The sequence below is a fragment of the Phyllostomus discolor genome, chromosome 1, assembly GCF_004126475.2.
Source record: "Phyllostomus discolor isolate MPI-MPIP mPhyDis1 chromosome 1, mPhyDis1.pri.v3, whole genome shotgun sequence".
NCBI lineage: Eukaryota > Metazoa > Chordata > Mammalia > Chiroptera > Phyllostomidae > Phyllostomus > Phyllostomus discolor.
In genome coordinates, this window is record NC_040903.2 from 8378381 (window position 1) to 8394878 (window position 16498).

General features: G+C 48.1%; 1 protein-coding gene and 1 long non-coding RNA gene across 13 annotated transcripts in view; both read right to left on the reverse strand.

The window, feature by feature from the left end:
* The window catches only part of LDB2 (LIM domain binding 2), a 341339-nt gene that overhangs the window by 251888 nt on the left and 72953 nt on the right, over positions 1-16498 (reverse strand). The gene's annotated exons all lie outside the window — the stretch shown is intronic.
* On the reverse strand, positions 6346-9220 carry LOC118499085. Its single transcript, XR_004901591.1, has 3 exons — positions 7963-9220; positions 7159-7165; positions 6346-7111 (listed from the first exon to the last, which is right to left on the reverse strand). It is a non-coding gene; the product is annotated as an uncharacterized LOC118499085 (long non-coding RNA).

Consider the following 16498-nt stretch of genomic DNA (forward strand, 5'->3'; position numbering starts at 1 on the left):
ACCCTGAGTACCGAGTGTCAGGAAAGGGAGAACAATCCAAGAAATAAGAGAGAGAAACAAAAAACATGAGCACCAACTAACCTTGGCCTACTCTGCAATTTTACAGACACACTCCTTGTTAATTGCCATCTCTCAGAAAGTCCGATAGACAGACCACCTCTGCTAAAACCGTAAACACCCCAATCACCTCTCCCCACACCTCCAAAGCGTCAGTGCCCAGTGGACCCTGCTCTGCCCAGCACGGTCTGCAAGGACAGGGCTTGGCCCGGAATGCCCAGTTCCCCCGGAACATGGAAGACTCCCTGAACACACGACTTCCCCGGCCTCTGGCCTGGGAAGCTGGACTCCACCACTTGCAGTCACCTCCTGTCGAGTGACAGAGATTCCGCCGTGCTTACTCATCCTAAGACTGGGGTTTTCCTCTGCCAGCCAAATGCACAGTGAGGGACAAGAAAAGAAATTCAACACAAAGCCATCCAGTATGATGGATTAAACCCTCTGAGCGTCCAGAGGAACCAGAAACGGGAAATCCCTGGACACGCTAGGTGGTGCCCGCAGCCCCCGCGGGCCTCAGGCGGACACGTGGCGACCCCAGGTCCTCAGGGGAGCCGCGCGCTAACGAGGGCTGGGCCGCTTCCCCGGAGCCAGAGAAGAGCCACCCCCGAGACACAACTTACAGGCGCCGTCTCCGCTCCCGTGACGGGCACACGTTCGTCAAGCCCGTCATCCGTAAACACCAAGTGGGCGGGACAAAACGGAAAATTCTCTCCACTGGCGGTTTCCCCTCCCTTTCCTCCTCTTCTCTCCCCTTTCCTTCCGGAGCGCAGGGTCCTACCAGCCTGTATGGAGGCTTCGCCCCAGTTTTGTGCTGACGTTGACCTGCATCTCCCCAACATCCACCGGGGATTTATGATGAAACAAAACACAGATCAAAACTTAGGAAATGGTAGCCCTGGCTGGCATAGCTCAGTGGGTTGAGCGCGGGCTGTGAACCAAGGCATCACAGGTTCGATTCCCAGTCAGGGCACATGCCTGGGTTGCAGGTCACCGCCCCCAGCAACCGCACATTGATGTTTCTCCCTCTCTCTCTCCCTCCCTTCCCTCTCTAAAAATAAATAAATAAAATCTTTAAAAAAAAACTTAGGAAACGGTACCTCCGGGTTTCTGAGTCTTCTCTTCTGGATTCTGAATATGACAGTCCGCACCGCTGACTCACCTCTCGGGATGCAGGCAGGGTTGTCAGAGGCAACACGGGTTGCTCAGTTGAATTTGAATTTCAGACAAACTACAAATAATTTGTAGCAGAAGTAGGTCTTGTGAAGTATTTGAGACCTACTTATACAATTGTTTGAAGTTTACCTGAAAGTCCAATTTAACAGGGCAGCCTGTGGTTTTATTTGTGGAATCTGATAGATCTCTTTTTTCAGAAGATTGCTTACTTCCAATGGTGTCACACACAGGTGCCTGGTATACAAGCAAATGGAAAGGGAAAGACTGAGGGGCAGAGGAGCACAGTGACTGGACTGGGGTGGGTCCCAAATCGAGAGGCAGGGCTCAGAAATGAACACAGGCTTCCTGAACCCAAGGCACCCGTTTCTCTACTGTCAGGAAAACTTATTAAAAAATTTGCAATAGGTGAGCCCTGGCTGGCGTAGCTCAGTGGATTGAGCACAGGCTGTGAACCAAAGTGTCGCAGGTTCGATTCCCAGTCAGGGCACATATCTGGGTTGAAGGTCATGACCCCCAGCAACTGCACATTAATGTTTCTCTCTCTCTCTCTCTCTCCCTCCCTTCCCTCTAAAAAATAAATAAAATCTTTTTAAAAAATTGAAATAGGTGAAAAAGTTCAAGAATTTCCTGTCCACCTGGATGATCCTGCTTTTTGCTGTTGTGAGCTCTGCCGCAGCCCTGTAAATTGTAGAAACGGTAACAATGTATAGAGGACGTTTGTATCAGTTGTGTGAGGTTATGGTTCTTTGGACAGACCAGCTTCTGCATCTCTTTATAAACTTACTTCAGCATTCCTTTAGTGCAGATTACAAGATTCCTTATTTTGCATTTCATTAAGAAACACACTTCGGCAGTTTGCCATTTTTTGGTGGACACTGAGCATAAAAGAACGTCTAAGCGGAGGTTGTTCCCAGGTAGTTGGAGGTGGGTGGTGGGGGCGCGGGGGCGGTGGGCGATACTGGACCATCATGACGTGGAATGGATGGGACGCAGAGGAATAGAAGGCGCAGGCACATCTCTGAAATGTAAGTCTCAGGGCTGCAGAGTCTGACATCCCTCTCCAGACCTTTTGCATGCATGACCCGGAGGACAAACCCAAACTCCTCACCTGGGGGACGGTGCTCCTTGTCCACCCAGGACGTGGCACCTTTTAGGAACCCTCTTCCACCCCCTTCCAAGGGGCAGACTCCAGCTCTGCCTCCTGCTCTCAGGCTGGTATAGATGAACGCCCACCCTGTGGGCTCCCGGGAGCCCCTTGGGCTCCACGAACCACAGCACTTTTCTCATTGCCTTGCAATTACTGCTTAATTGTCTGTAGCCTGCATTAGACGGCACTTTGCCAGGGCAGGGCCCACACTCGCTTTCGCTTGTTTACTTGTGCATTCCCAACCCCAGGCGGGGAGTGTGGGCTCACCGTGGGCCCCCCCCAAAAGTGTAGAGTGAATAAATGGAACTTAGAGCATAATAGGATCTCTTACATGCATAGAAGAAGGAAACGAAGGGAATGAGAAATACAGGAAGGAAGGCAAGCAGACTCATACAAGCCGTGTTTTCTTAGAAAGACCCTTTCGGGGACAAGTCACGAAGCCACCTCCCCACCGTCCAACCCCCCCGGTACTGAGAGTCACTCTCAGCCAGTGATTTCCTTCCATCTACCTCCACAGATCTAATTATGTTACCAAGAGCACAGCATAGGAATCGTCATCCCTCTCCATATAAAATTGGATTATAAAATTGGACAGGTCCCCCTAAAAATCGCACAATGTTTATTGTCTTTCTTTAAAAAGCGAAAACAAAAACAGAAGTTCTCTATGTAAAAAAGAAGAGGGAACGTATATTTTTTGAACCCCACCCAGGCACCATCTGCAAAAAAAAAAAAAATAAGAGCCCGAATCCATTAAGAAAAGGTGCTTCCGGGAACAAGGCAGGCTCCCAAATCCTTCCTGATGCGCTGCCGCGCCATCACTACCTTCAATTACCAATTAAAAGCTCCCAGAGAATTCCAGGACCCCGAGACTCCTCTCAGTCCCCCATGGCAGCCGGATTTCCAGCCCTCTCTCCAAAGTGCGCTCATTCTGAGGCTGTGGTTTTCCATTTGCAGGAGCCTGTCCCTTTACAGCCCACACAGGTGAATTAGCTAGATGGTGTTTACTGCAGAGCCGGGCCTCTGCCCGCAGTCGGGGCGGTGCTCACCTTCCACCCCCACCCCCCACCCCCCCGCACCATCCGGTACATCTCCACTGCGGCACACGCCGACTCCTCCCTGCAGAGAAGTGAGCTGAGGCTAGTACAGGCCCTGTCCCACCCATGCCTCTCTTCAGACCAGGCCTCGCTGGCCACGGAGGGCCAGCAGCCCCTGCTCAAAGCCTGTGGCTCCTTTGTCCTCAACAGCTGTTGTTACTTGTCCCCCATAAAAATGTGCAAAACCTTCTGGCAAAGGAAATTCCAGAAAAAGAGACAAGAGGCCAGGCTGGAGTCAGGATGGGAGTGTGGACCCTCCTCCCGTCAGTGGGTAGCCCCAGGCTGGGTCTCGGGTGACAAGGGCAGGGCTGGGTGTGTGCCCTGTGACTCATCTTGCTGGAGAGCCGCATCCCACCAGGGCTCCGCTGCCAGCCTTCCAGGGAACAAGTCAGATCTGCAGGAAGAGACGCACTCAGGTGTGAGGAGGATTCCAGAAAAGAACGGGAGTGAAAATAGACTGGCAGCTCGTCCCCGCGCCCAGCGCTGGGCTCAATGCTTTATCCGAGCCTCTTCTCTGCTCCTCGCCGGGCTTATGTGGCGGTAACTGTTTCCATTCTCATTTGAAAAATGGAGAAAACGACTCTTGGAGGTGTTGTGAAATCGCCACAACGTCTTTTTAACAAGATGGTGGCAGCAACAGAATTCATACAAGTCAAACGTCAGGGTCCAAACTCATAACAATTAGGAGGAACTTGCTTGAAAATTAGGTGCTAGGGTTTTTATTTCTGCCCTCTCACCTGCCTCTTGACAACACTCTGAAGTCCTCGATTCCCTCACAAAAATAAAGAATGTGGGGAAAGCGACCTGGGCCGCACAGCTGGGGAGCGAGGTGGCCGCTTTGATCATGGGTTGGGCAGCCGCCCAGGGGACTGCAGTGGGCGTGGTGGGGGAGGGTGGGTACCAACCCCGGGATTTGTGGAAGAGGCTCTGAGTGCCACTATGAGGTCCTGACCCCCAGGGGCATTGACTGCAGGCCGTGGTGTTTAAGAGAAGCAGCCTGGAGGCTGAAACATGAAATGCGACCCATCCTGGTAGGTTTCCCTGAGATTTCGCTGAGTCTCAGGACAGTCATCAGACCCAGAGGTCCCTCACCACTGGCTCTGAGAGCAAATGTGTTCTGCATCTCACTGCTTTAAGGAAAGAGTTTCTGGAGCTGCTGTCCCGGGGAGATGGCTGCAGGCAGCTGTGACGGCCTCTGTGGAGATTTCCTGCTGCCCCGCGGCATCGGGGGAAGCAGGAGTTACTTCTGCCTTGGCACGTTGGGAAAATGCCACTCTGTTTTGATACAGACATCACTGACCCCATTTTTTGGTCCCTTCCATTGTTCACTCATCTCCTGTCCTCTCTTCCATTTTTTTTAATTGTTATGTATTGATTTTAGAGAGAGAAAGGGAGGGGGAGAGAGAGGAACATCACTTTGTCGTTCCACCTATTTAAGCATTCATTGGTTGACTCTTGCATGTGCCCTGACCAGTTCAGACCTGCAACCTTGGCTACTGGAAGGATGCTCTAACCACACTGAGCTCTGCGGCCAGGGCCCCCTTTTCAGTTTAAAAGTCCCTGAGCTCACATCAAGTCATTGACTCAAATGACTGAATTCGTCAATATCTTGGCAATCGGGTAAATACTACTGGTCTTCATAACGTAGGAGGATGCTAGCTTTCCACAAAAAAGCTGCAACGTTAGAAACACTTTGTGAAAAGTATGCATTTGGGAAAGGAGAACAAGGATCCATGTATGTCATTTAGGAAAAACGTTCGGAGTTCAGATTATGAAGGAGGGTTTGACCTTGTGACAAAGTCTGTCCTTATTTTGAAATTCAATCAAAGAGCACACATGTTGTTAGGCGTGGGAACCCACCAAACGGGTCACAATTGAGGAGAAAGTGCATCTGTCTTAGCTTCACACGGAACCAACAATTTTCAACCGCATACTCACACGGAGTAGAATAAAAGGAGTAACAGTTGCGCCGGAGTAAGAAAATCTGAGTTGCGGCGCTGTGCTTCCTTCTTTTCTTTCTGTTGCCTAAGCTCCCTGTATCCAGACATCCTCAACTGTACAATGGATAGTCATCGTACTGACCTTAGGTTTGTGCGTGTCCTGAATGAGGTACAGGGAGCAATTAATTTAGGGCAGTTCTGAGTACACTGTTGATGTGGAGTTTTTGAGATTGATTATGGATACACATGTGCTACTTTATTGTTTCATTTATACAACGCAAGCAGTGGTGGGTCCTCCGTGAAGTATGTTCCCAGCGAAGAAAGGGCGATTCTAAAGCAGAAACACCAAGGTCACGTGACTACACTGGTCTGGCAGGTAAAGCACCGGCACCACTGCCACGGGTAGCGGCAGCGGCACCAGGAGTTACCGAGGACCCTGAGCCACCGCGGGCTCCAGCGGAAGACAGGACGCCTCTCCTCAGCTCCAGGCAACGGTTGCCATGCGGGAGGAAAGCCAGGTATTGGTGGGCTAGCTTTGTTTGTTTTATTTTGTTCATTTGTTGTGTACTCCATCTTCTTTATCCTTTTTTTCTCTTTGTTTAGAAACAATCCAACTGGGTTATTAGTCAGCTCAGGCCCCCCTACCAAAATACCACACAGGCTCCCCTACCAAAATACCACACCCTGGGCTGATGAACAGAAGTTCATTTTCTCATGCTTCCGAAAGCTGCAAGTCCAAGGTCAGGGTGCCTGCATGGTCTCTTCCAGGGACAGCCCTCTTCCTGGCTTGCAGGTGGCTGCATTCCCACCGTGTCCTCACGGGTGGAGTGGGGGAACTTCTCTAGTATCTCCTAGAAGGACACAAATTCTGTCATAAGGGCCCCTCCTCCCCCGTGACTTCATCCAACCCCAGTTACCTCCCAAGGGCCTCATCTCCAGATACTGTCACGTTGGGGTCAGGGCTTCAACGTACGAATTCGGGGAGTGTGGCGGCAAAAAGTCTGCACCGCTGTATTCAAACATCTTAAATGCCGGGTAGGCCCACGAAACCCACTCTGTGTCAGGAAGTGCTTATCTGATTCTAAATCATTGGTTTGCGAGCAGACAATTCTCCCCACCGAGCTTCACCATATTTCATCGCTTTAAAATCACAACATACACACACACTCACTCACACTTTAGAAAAATCTGTCAAATGCTTATGCAGGGGTCCGCCCTGTCCTGGGGAGGGAGGGACAGGAAACAATGTACAGAGGCAGGAGCGGCCTGCTTGACTGGAGCGGAGGGGAAATCCAGGGAGTGGTGGGGGACGAGAGGGGGTGTTGGAGACAGGGGGGTCGGAGTCTGTGATCAACATGATTCAAGTCAGTTCAAGAGACAACTGGGAACCGCTGCCTAGTTCTCAGGAGAGAAAGGGCTATGGTAGCAATTACAGCCCCGAACAACGATTCCTCTGGCTGCGTGGAGAACCGACCAGAGCAGGCAAAGCCTACAGAGGGAAGAGGCAGGTGGAGCCTGGTGCCACACAGTATGCTCAGGGATGCGCTGTGGGGGCCCATTACTCTGTGGCGGTGTTTGTGCTCATTTCTGGCCTGGGAATTGTCTTCCTCTGGCTCACACACAACACTCTCTCCTCTGCCGTCGTGCGGAGTCACAGCCTCCTTGAGGATTTCAAGATGGTTGTTACTGATGTCATCGCACTCTGCAAACACTGACGATGTGGCTGGTTTTATGCAGTAACCCTCACTGCAAGCCTGTGTGTGAGGGAGGGTCATCACCCACATTTGCCGGGAAAAGAAAATGAGTCTTAGCGAAGGAAAGCCACTTTCCGAACATCTCCCAGCTACACACTGACCTGGCCATGACGTGGACCCGATCTCTCAGCAGCCAGTTAACGCCCCGCTTGCCCAAACCAGTCCCTCTGCACCTCCGGCTTGAGGAGCACGCGGCTCCCGTCTCTGGTGGAGCACTAACTGCACATAATCACTACCCGAATCCGTATCTCTCTCCCTCTCCTTCCTTCTCTCTCTCCCTCCCTCTCTCTCTCTCCCTCTCTCTCCCCCCCCCCCCCCGCTCCCCCATTGAGGCCGTGTTCTCCTTGAGGACTAAGACCAGGGCGTCTTCTTCTCTGTGCCTTCTCAGTGCCTGGCCCACAGTGGGCACACAAACTATGGCAGATGAATGAATGAATGAATGAACGAATGCACATCGGGCTGGTCTGAGTTCAGTGTGGGGGACACCGGCCCTCTGGGAAGCTCCCCTGCCTTTAAACAGGGGGACTCTTAGGGGGGTTTTGTTTCCACACATCTGAAAACTCCTCCTGCAGGATGTCACGGGGATTCAGGAGGGAAGAGTGGTAAGTATTCAGTCTGAACTCTGGACCCTCAAGTCCACGGAACACCTGCAAGAATCTTGCACAGCTTTTGGAAATCACAGCCACTGGGTGTGCTGAGGAAGTGTTCCCAGCTCCTTCTGTTACCGGTTATGTCCCTAAGGGTGAGCTCCGTACTGTCTCCTTGTCCCCACTTTCTCAGGCATGTGACAGTGCTACTAACAGAAGCCATCTCAGCATTGCTTTGGAGATGAAACGAGTTAATATAGGAAAAGTATACCTAACACAATGCTACATAGATGTTAGCTATTATTAGTATTATTCTAGTTCAAATCTCCTTGGTAGAAAGAGCCAGGGACTAGGAGTTAAAACTGCTTTTTGACCTGGATCAGTCCCATTTGGGGGCGACATTGGTAAGTCTCTTTTACATGGGGCTGTGGCCCCGTTTTAACCTATGGCCCCTGCAGTATAAGCCTAACATGTGTGCCCCAATCCCATCCCATCTGCAATCCCATCTACAATCCCGTCTGTGGAACGGGCTGTAAATTCCTGTCTTGTGTACGTCACAGGGTTACAACAGAACGTGACTGTGCCTTAAAAAAATGTTAACGGTTGTGGTCTCCGTAGTCGTATATGCACAAGTAAAATAGTGCAAGGGCCATACAGCCTTAATGAATCCTGGATAATAGCCAAAGCATCCTTCTCACCGGCGAGAATGCGGGGTGCTCAAAATAGCCTGCGCGCGAGGAAGAACCAGTGCGTCAGAGCAAGGGCCGCGCCTTCCGCGAGGATGGGAAGCGCGTTCTCCCTCGCCCCTTCCGTGTTCCACACGCCCCCTTTCTTCCTACCGTCTTCCTATTCCTGCCTTGCCTAGAATAAATTTCCCCGAGGAATAGTAGCTACTGGTGACTCACAAAAGATTATTGGCTTCTCATAGCTAATGAGCTGTTTCATTTGCTGCACTGCAGAAAACCCTCCCGATCTTCGCTCTCAGGCTCAGGGCCCAGCGCGCTGTCGGGGAAACAAACCCCGCCCCCTCGGTGGACACGCTGTGTTTGCAGAGACCACAGTGGCTAAGCACGGAGACAAAGATCAGGGTCCTCTTTCCTCACACCCATTCTTGGTTCACCTGTGTCCTGTCCTCCCAAGTAACCGTTTGCCTGCCCGCCCACACAGGAGAAACTGACAAAGACTTGAACTCATGGCCGAAAAGCTGGAGACCACTCAGGAGTGCATTTCCCGTCGGTGGGGAACTTTCCTCCTGTATTCCAATATTTCAGTTCGCCTCCAAAGGTGAAGGCGGGCAGGCTTTCTGCAAAGCATTCTATCTTCTCCCAATTCCATATGGCAAGCGAGTTTCCATGCTTTAAAAAAATGCTACAGAACAGAACAGATATCTTTCAACATCAATGTAGTCTGTATAATCATTTAAAGAAGATAAATAAAGAGAAAGATTAAGAAGGAAGAGGGAAGGAAAGGGAAGGAAGGGAGGAAGGGAAGAAGAAAGGAAGGAAGCCTGGCTGACGTAGCTCAGTGGATTGAGCTCAGGCTGCGAACCAAAGTGTCGCAGGTTCGATTCCCAGCCAGGGTACATGCCTGGGTTGCAGGCCACGGCCCCCAGCAACAGCACATTGATGTTTCTCTCTCTCTTTCTCCCTCCCTTCCCTCTCTAAAAATAAATATAAATAAATAAAATCTTTAAAAAAAGGAAGGAAGGAAGGAAAGAAGGGAGGGAGGGAGGGAGGAAGGAAAACAAAAGACCCCCTCAACAACGCTAAAGTTAGCAGATATCCCTTTGTCTAGGTATGCCCCTCTGGAAAACTCTGGGCTCTTTAATTACAGCAAAATGCCAACCGAAACTTCTCTTTGTCTTTGGTTCGCAAATGCGACCCTGGACGGAGCTCCCCAAGAGAACAATAGATATAATTTTATTAGTTTCAGCAAGACACAGACATGGCTGCTCAGCAAAGATTTTTATAAGAGGCAGAGAGAAGGCAGCTAGCAAGAAAGCCCTGAGACAAACAGAACGGCAGGCAGACTTTATTAATGACCAGTGGAGCCTGGAAGCCTGGAAGTTTAGTGCAGTCACCTCTTTGGAGGTTGTATTTTTTTTTAAGAGAGGGAACACATGAGATGTTTATAAACTTTTATTTTTCAGGACCCCTTAAAACTGCTTAATTGCTGCTGGTAACAAAACTTTCAAAGGAGAGGCCTAAAAGACCCTTTTGATGCAGTGAATTTCATGCCAAAAGTTGGGGTCCAAGGAAGCCCAGAGAAATAAAAGGTTATCATTATTTAGGGGGTCTTACCAGGGAGGTTAGTAATGAAATGAAAACCTGCAAACATTCTGCTAACTGAGGGCAGGTGGACTGTCTCCCCCATTTGCCAGCAAACTTTGGAAAGTATTGGAACAGCGTTTTTTCCAGACCCGGATTCCACGCACTTAAAACCGCGGGACATGTCTGAGCCCCTTGCACAGGGTGGGGCTGTCCCTAGGAGGGGGCCTACCGAGGGCCACACTGACAAGTCCTTTCTTGCGCTTGTGGCCCAGTTTTTAGTTCATAAACTCTAAGCCTGCTCAATATGCCATTTCTCTATGAGGGTGTTAAGAAGCAGGTGTGTTTCTGTTTCTCTCTTCCCTTTTTCTACTTCCTCAGGCGGAACTAAGGATCATGCAGGCACTGGAAGACGTCAGAACCAAGGATGGAAGGGGCTTGGGTCCCTGACTCAGGGTGGAGAGGACGACAAGGACCCACATGTTACATGGCAGAGACTGACAGTGTGAGATGTGTTTGTTACAGCCGCGCTCCTTATCTTAACTAATACCCTGTTGTTGTCTACGAACTTAAATTGTCGGTCTTTTTACTTGGCATGAAGGTTTAAGTCAGCTCACATAATAAAAAACACGTCAAGCAAACCTGTTCAACAGACAGATACCTTAAGTGCCTTTGCTAAACGCTGTCTAAGACTAAGGGGGGGAGGGCTGGGAAGGGCTCAGGCTTTCTTTGACAAGGAGAGGAGTTGAAGATCAGGCAGACACTGGCAAAGTGAGTGCGCGCTGAGACCTGTGACCCGCACCCCCCACCCCCCGCACTTCACTTTTAAAGGGGGCTGTGATACCATCACCCGGACTATCAGTGAGTGGGTCTCTCTCCCTCCAAAGGGATTTAGAAAGATCCTTTGCGCAAAGGACTTCAGTCCAAGTAAGCGCCTGCAGGCACAGTAACTACAAGATTTGCACCTAAACCACACCAGTTCTCCTGCTTTGGGAAATGATCTTAAACCTCTGCTGGCCCGTCAGAAAGAGGCCTACATGGGAATCGCTGATAAACTGGTATTGATTTTCACAGATCACCCTCGTCAAAAGGATTTATTGATGTGTCAATGCCTGCTGTCAGGAGGATCATAGCACGGTGGCTTTGAAGGATTTATAAGAAAGCTATGGGCTTTAATACACTCGGAGGTAAGTGACTAACCAGAGCTGCACACATTGATTCTTGTCGTGTGGTCAATGCAATCTTTAGCCCACTAATTGTCAGTATTGACAAACAGTTCATGAACTAAATGAGCAGCTGGACACCCGCTCCGGCTGGAACTTTTCCAAATGTCGTTTGCCTCACTGTGCTCAGCCTCATGTTCGAGGAGCAGCCTTGCAGGTAATCGGCTCTGGGGAGAGGCAAACGCGTGGGGATTCATTCTTCCTGGCCGTCAGTTGTCGCTCTAAGAAGGGTGGAGAAGGAGGGAGAGAGAGTGTGGTCGCAGCGCACAGAGCTGGAACCCAGGTCCGTGACCCAAGTACAGTGAGACCCCTGAAGGTACCCCTCAAATGCCTCCTCCTAGGGCAAACCTTCCAAAAATCACACCACAGACGGGTTCCTACCACTTCCACTGATGGACCCAAGCAACTCATCATACAATGTCTTTGTTGACCTTCGTCTATTTATCTATTTACATGGAATGTATCTATTGTGGTATGACTAAATCTGAGCCTTTCAATGGTATATGAGCTTTTACAATCTGGGAGGAAGATACAGGATTTCATTATGAATCTCATGGAGGAGGTAATAAAGCTATTAATAATCTCCCTGGGAAGATTTACAGTCAAACTTGAAAAAGGTTTCCAGGGGAGTCTCAGAAGGTCTAGGAGTCCATGAACCCCCAGAACAGATGTAATCAAACCCAGGTTCAAATCCCAGCCCACTACCTCCCAGATGTCTGACCTCAAATAAGTCTCTTAATCTGTCACTCTACCCGCCTTCAATACACGTACAATCGGTTACAGCACAGGTGTGTAGGCTGATCCATGGATGTACTTTGCACATAGTATCTATTCTAAAAAATCTTCAGTGTCACTCAAGATTTGTGAGTTCATTTCTTCTCTGGTGATGCAAATGCTTGTTCAGCACTTACCAGGAGTCTGGTTGGAGCCATTGCTATGTCCCAAAGTCCATCCACCCAAATCAAAAGCCTCTTGCTTACCATAGTTGCTCAGTTAATGCTTTTTCATAGATTGATTAGAATCCTTACCACTGAACAGAACAGTCTTTAAACATTCTACTATATTATTTTAATCAAGCATTCAAATGTTGCTGCTGACTAAAGCCCCCATGGTACACTCATTAAACTTGAAATGAATCTTTTAGCACAAGAACAGTCATCAAGCCATATTATTCAATCTATTAGAACTGTGAAATTGTATCATAATTTAAATAGTTTATCCATACCAAAATGTACACTTGCTCCATCTTAAATATATACATTTAATTGAACAGAGTAACCATTTTCTTTATATTATAACACACCAACTTAGGCCTAGGTCTGCTATAAAACATTTTGTTCTCTGTTGGGGAAGAGTGCTATGAAAATGCAACTAACTACAGGTGAAGAGAGTGAGACCATGCGTGCAGGTGCACTTGACCTTTCACAGTGCTTTTTTAAACTTGGAAGGCTGACACAAAAAGAATATTATATGCAGATGGGTGTAGCCACTGTGGAAAGCAGCGTGGAGATACCTCAAAAAATTAAAAATGGATCTGCCTTTTGACCCAGCAATCCCACTTCTGGGAATATATCTGAAGGAACCCAAAACACAAATCCCAAAGAGCGTAAGCACCCCTATGTTCGTTGCGGCATCATTTGAAATCGCCAAGATACAGAAGCAGCCCAAGTGTCCATCAGTAGATGAGTCAATAAAACAACTACGGAACACTTATACAACGGAATTCTACTCAGCCATAAAAAAGGAAAAAATTTAACCCTTGGTGACAGATGGATGGACCTGGAGAACATTATGCTAAGTGGAATAAGCCAGTCAGAGAAAGACAAATATCATATGATTTCGCTTACATGTGGAATCTGATGAATAAACTGAACTAACAAGCAAAATAGAGACAGACTTACACATAGCGGGATGACAGCTAAGGGGGGAGGGGTGGAGAGATTTAGGCAAAGAGGGAAAGAGACGCATGGATACCAACAACAGCGTGGTGATTGCAGGGGGCGCAGAGGGTGTAAAGGGAGTAAATGGTAATGGAAAAATACAATAAAAAATAAAACCCCAAAAGGTATATTTAAAAAAGAATATTATACTATTCTAGTCAACAAAATTACTAAAGTTCATTCATAGGCTTATGGATACCTTCCCAATTCCTTTCATCAGTTTTTTTTTTTTCTAAGCTCCCAATCTTACCCCGTCTTGCCTTCCTCCTTATTTTACTAATGGGGAAACTTGGGATCAGCACAAATACTCTTAGGCTTTGTCACCTGGATAAAGTCTTCAGTCCCATCTTTTATAATTTCTCGGCATATTTTCTGATAATTGAGGGTTAGCACGTTGGCATTAGCCAAGGTGTGGATCCCCTGTGCCAGAGATAATGGCTGATACTCCGTTGTGGGAGATGTAGCTTCTTCAGAAAGGGATATCTTGCCTTATCTCACCAATGTCTCCAGTGTCCAATTATCACCAGCCATTCGGGTGAGTGACAAGATATCAAGGGGAAATTCTTTGCAGATCACTTTCTCTCCCTCTCTCTGTTCCTTTTTCTCTCAACCCACGAAGAGCTCCGTATAATGATCTAAGGAGGGCGGGCATTAACTCTATGGTTGCAGTTTGGCTCTTAACACAGGATTCCTTGTTTTGTCCCCCCAAACCCAAAGGTGGTCATCTGCCCGCCAGGGGAACCACAAGTGTTCTTTGACCCAGGGCTTAATCTCTTGCATCCCTGGAGCTCTGACCTTCAAGGGGAAAACCATTTAAAATGCGTAAGATGGGAATCAATAAATATATGTATATATGTATTTATAAAATTAGGAGGAAAAAAAACTTAAGAAAGAGTGACTTCTGAAATCTTTGGCTTTGAAAAGAAGTTGATTGTGCACTAGGATTAGGAAAATTAATTAGCCTTTAACTGGTAGCTCAGTTAGTTAGAGCATCGTCCCAGTACACCAGAGTTGCCAGTTCAATCCCCAGTGACAGCATATACAAGAATCAACCAATGATGCATAAATTAGTGCAAAACAAATTGATGTTTCTTTCTCTCTTTCTCTCTCTCTCTCTAATTCTCTCTATCCCTCTGTTTCTCTCTCTCCCTGCCCCCCTCTCTAAAATCCATAATTTAAAAAGCTCTTTAAAAAGGATGAATTAAAGAGAAGAGCATAAAATACTATGATATTTCATATTTCATTATTATGAAAATGAACAATAATTGCATTCACCAGACGCTTTCTTCCAAGAAACACTAAATATTATGCCAACATTTCCTCATTAATCTTCTTCATACTCTTGCAAGATGCTTAGGAAACAAAATTAACATTCAGATTCTACCAATGGGATACAGAGTATAAAATGAGATGCTGATAACAAATACTTTGGATTCTTTGGTGTGCCTCAGTTTATTCACTTGTATGAGGAGAATATGCATAGTCCTTGACCCAATAACCTTGAGGGTTATTGTGCGGAGGAAATGAGCAAGGACTCCGGAAGAAGTTTCGATGGGATCAGCACACGGTGAACACAGGAAACGTGAGGGGATGCTATTGGCCCCATCAGAGTGCACAACGCCAGTAAGAGCAAGCCACCTTCACACTTCCTCTGGAACCTCAGCTCTCCAGAGGGAAATAAACCTCTCCAATGCATTCGGCAAACACCCACTGACCAATGGTACTGCCGACACCCCATGGTGTCCACTGGTCCCCAACTCCCCCAAGCCTGATTCTCAGCCTCCCGCCCCTCCCCTGAGCAACCCTGTAATCCTCCAACGAACCACCTTCTTAAGTTAACAAGAGTCTCACTCTGTGTCCTACAACTTCAGAATTCAAGCTGATGCAACTCTGCTATCCCTTTGTTTCTTATCCATCGAATCAATAGACACACTGAGAATTTATGAAGTGCCAGCTGCCATGCTAGGAATTGTGGTTTAAAATACAATCAGAATGGCTCTGGCCTGGCGGCTCAGCTGGTCAGAACGTTGTCCCGTTTACCAAATCTCAGGGCACGCACCCGGGTTGCGGGTTTGATCCCCAGTCAGGGTGTGTACCAGAGGCAACTGATGCTTCTCTCTCAAGTGGCTGTTTCTCTCTCTCTCTCCCTTTCTCTCTCTTTCAAATCAATAAAAATATCCTCAAGAAAGGATTAAAAATGTAGTCAGAATGAAAAATATGTAAGCACTTAAGAGAGTTAAATTGGGGGAAATATATATGTGTGTGTGTGTGTGTGTGTGTGTATGAGTGAAATGATGGGCATCAGACAACAGGCAGACCAGAGCTACCCAGAGAGAGGACAAAAGCCTCCTGCAGAAGGTGGGGCTCCATCTGGGTCTCCTCGGGATTTGCAGCCCATTCGAGCATGCAGAATCTAATCATGCGAAGAAAAAAAACGTGGGTGCGCCATTCAAAAGCAAATTTATTTTCCTCCTAAGAAGCAGCGACTGATTTATGAAGAAGAGCGTTTGGAGAAATACAATTCCCTATATTCTGATCATTCAAATGTACGAGTTAGCGATTGTTCACATCGAGCCTCAACAGTATCACAGAGGAGAAGGACATGAACTTTAATAAACATTTTTAATTGCAAGTCCAAAGCAAAGTGTTGCATTCTGCACTGCATTCATCAGATGTATCACTGAGACGACAGTGTACGGTCCCGCTGGGGCTGGAGCCAGGTATCCTGACGGAAAGCTCGAATAATGCTACCGGGCCCAGTCCCCCAACGACACCAAATACTTCAGATTCCAAAGTCACCTCTCAGCCATCCCGGGACACGAGTGACATCACCAGGAAGTGAGGAAGCAGCCAGAAACCTGTAATTACTTCTCCTAGATTCAAAGGGGTTTCTACTGCCCGAAACATTCTATTGGGGGGGGGGGGGTTGTAAGTATACCTGAGTTTTTCTTGATGTTAAATAAAAGAAACTGGAAGCATTTCTAGCTGAGGTTATATGGTACGTATCAAAATCTAGTGTCCCTTCCAGCAAATTTCCCCCAAAGCCCATTTTGTAAGATCCTCCTGCCACAGGGCCCAGTGCCGCCTGGAGATGCTGCCTGAACGGCTCTCCCCACCCCTTCTCTTCCTGCCCACGGAAGCCAGTCTTCAAGCCTGAGGCCAGCATCATCCTTGGAGAGGAGAGCCCCTGGAGGCAGCCCCTCAGCCCTAGATCCCTGCAGTGCCCCTCACGGTTTGCTTAGCTTTTTCCTTGTGAAGTAACAAAGTTGTGACTAGGCACTGGCACAGTTATCTGGTTAAAGACTTCCTCCCACCC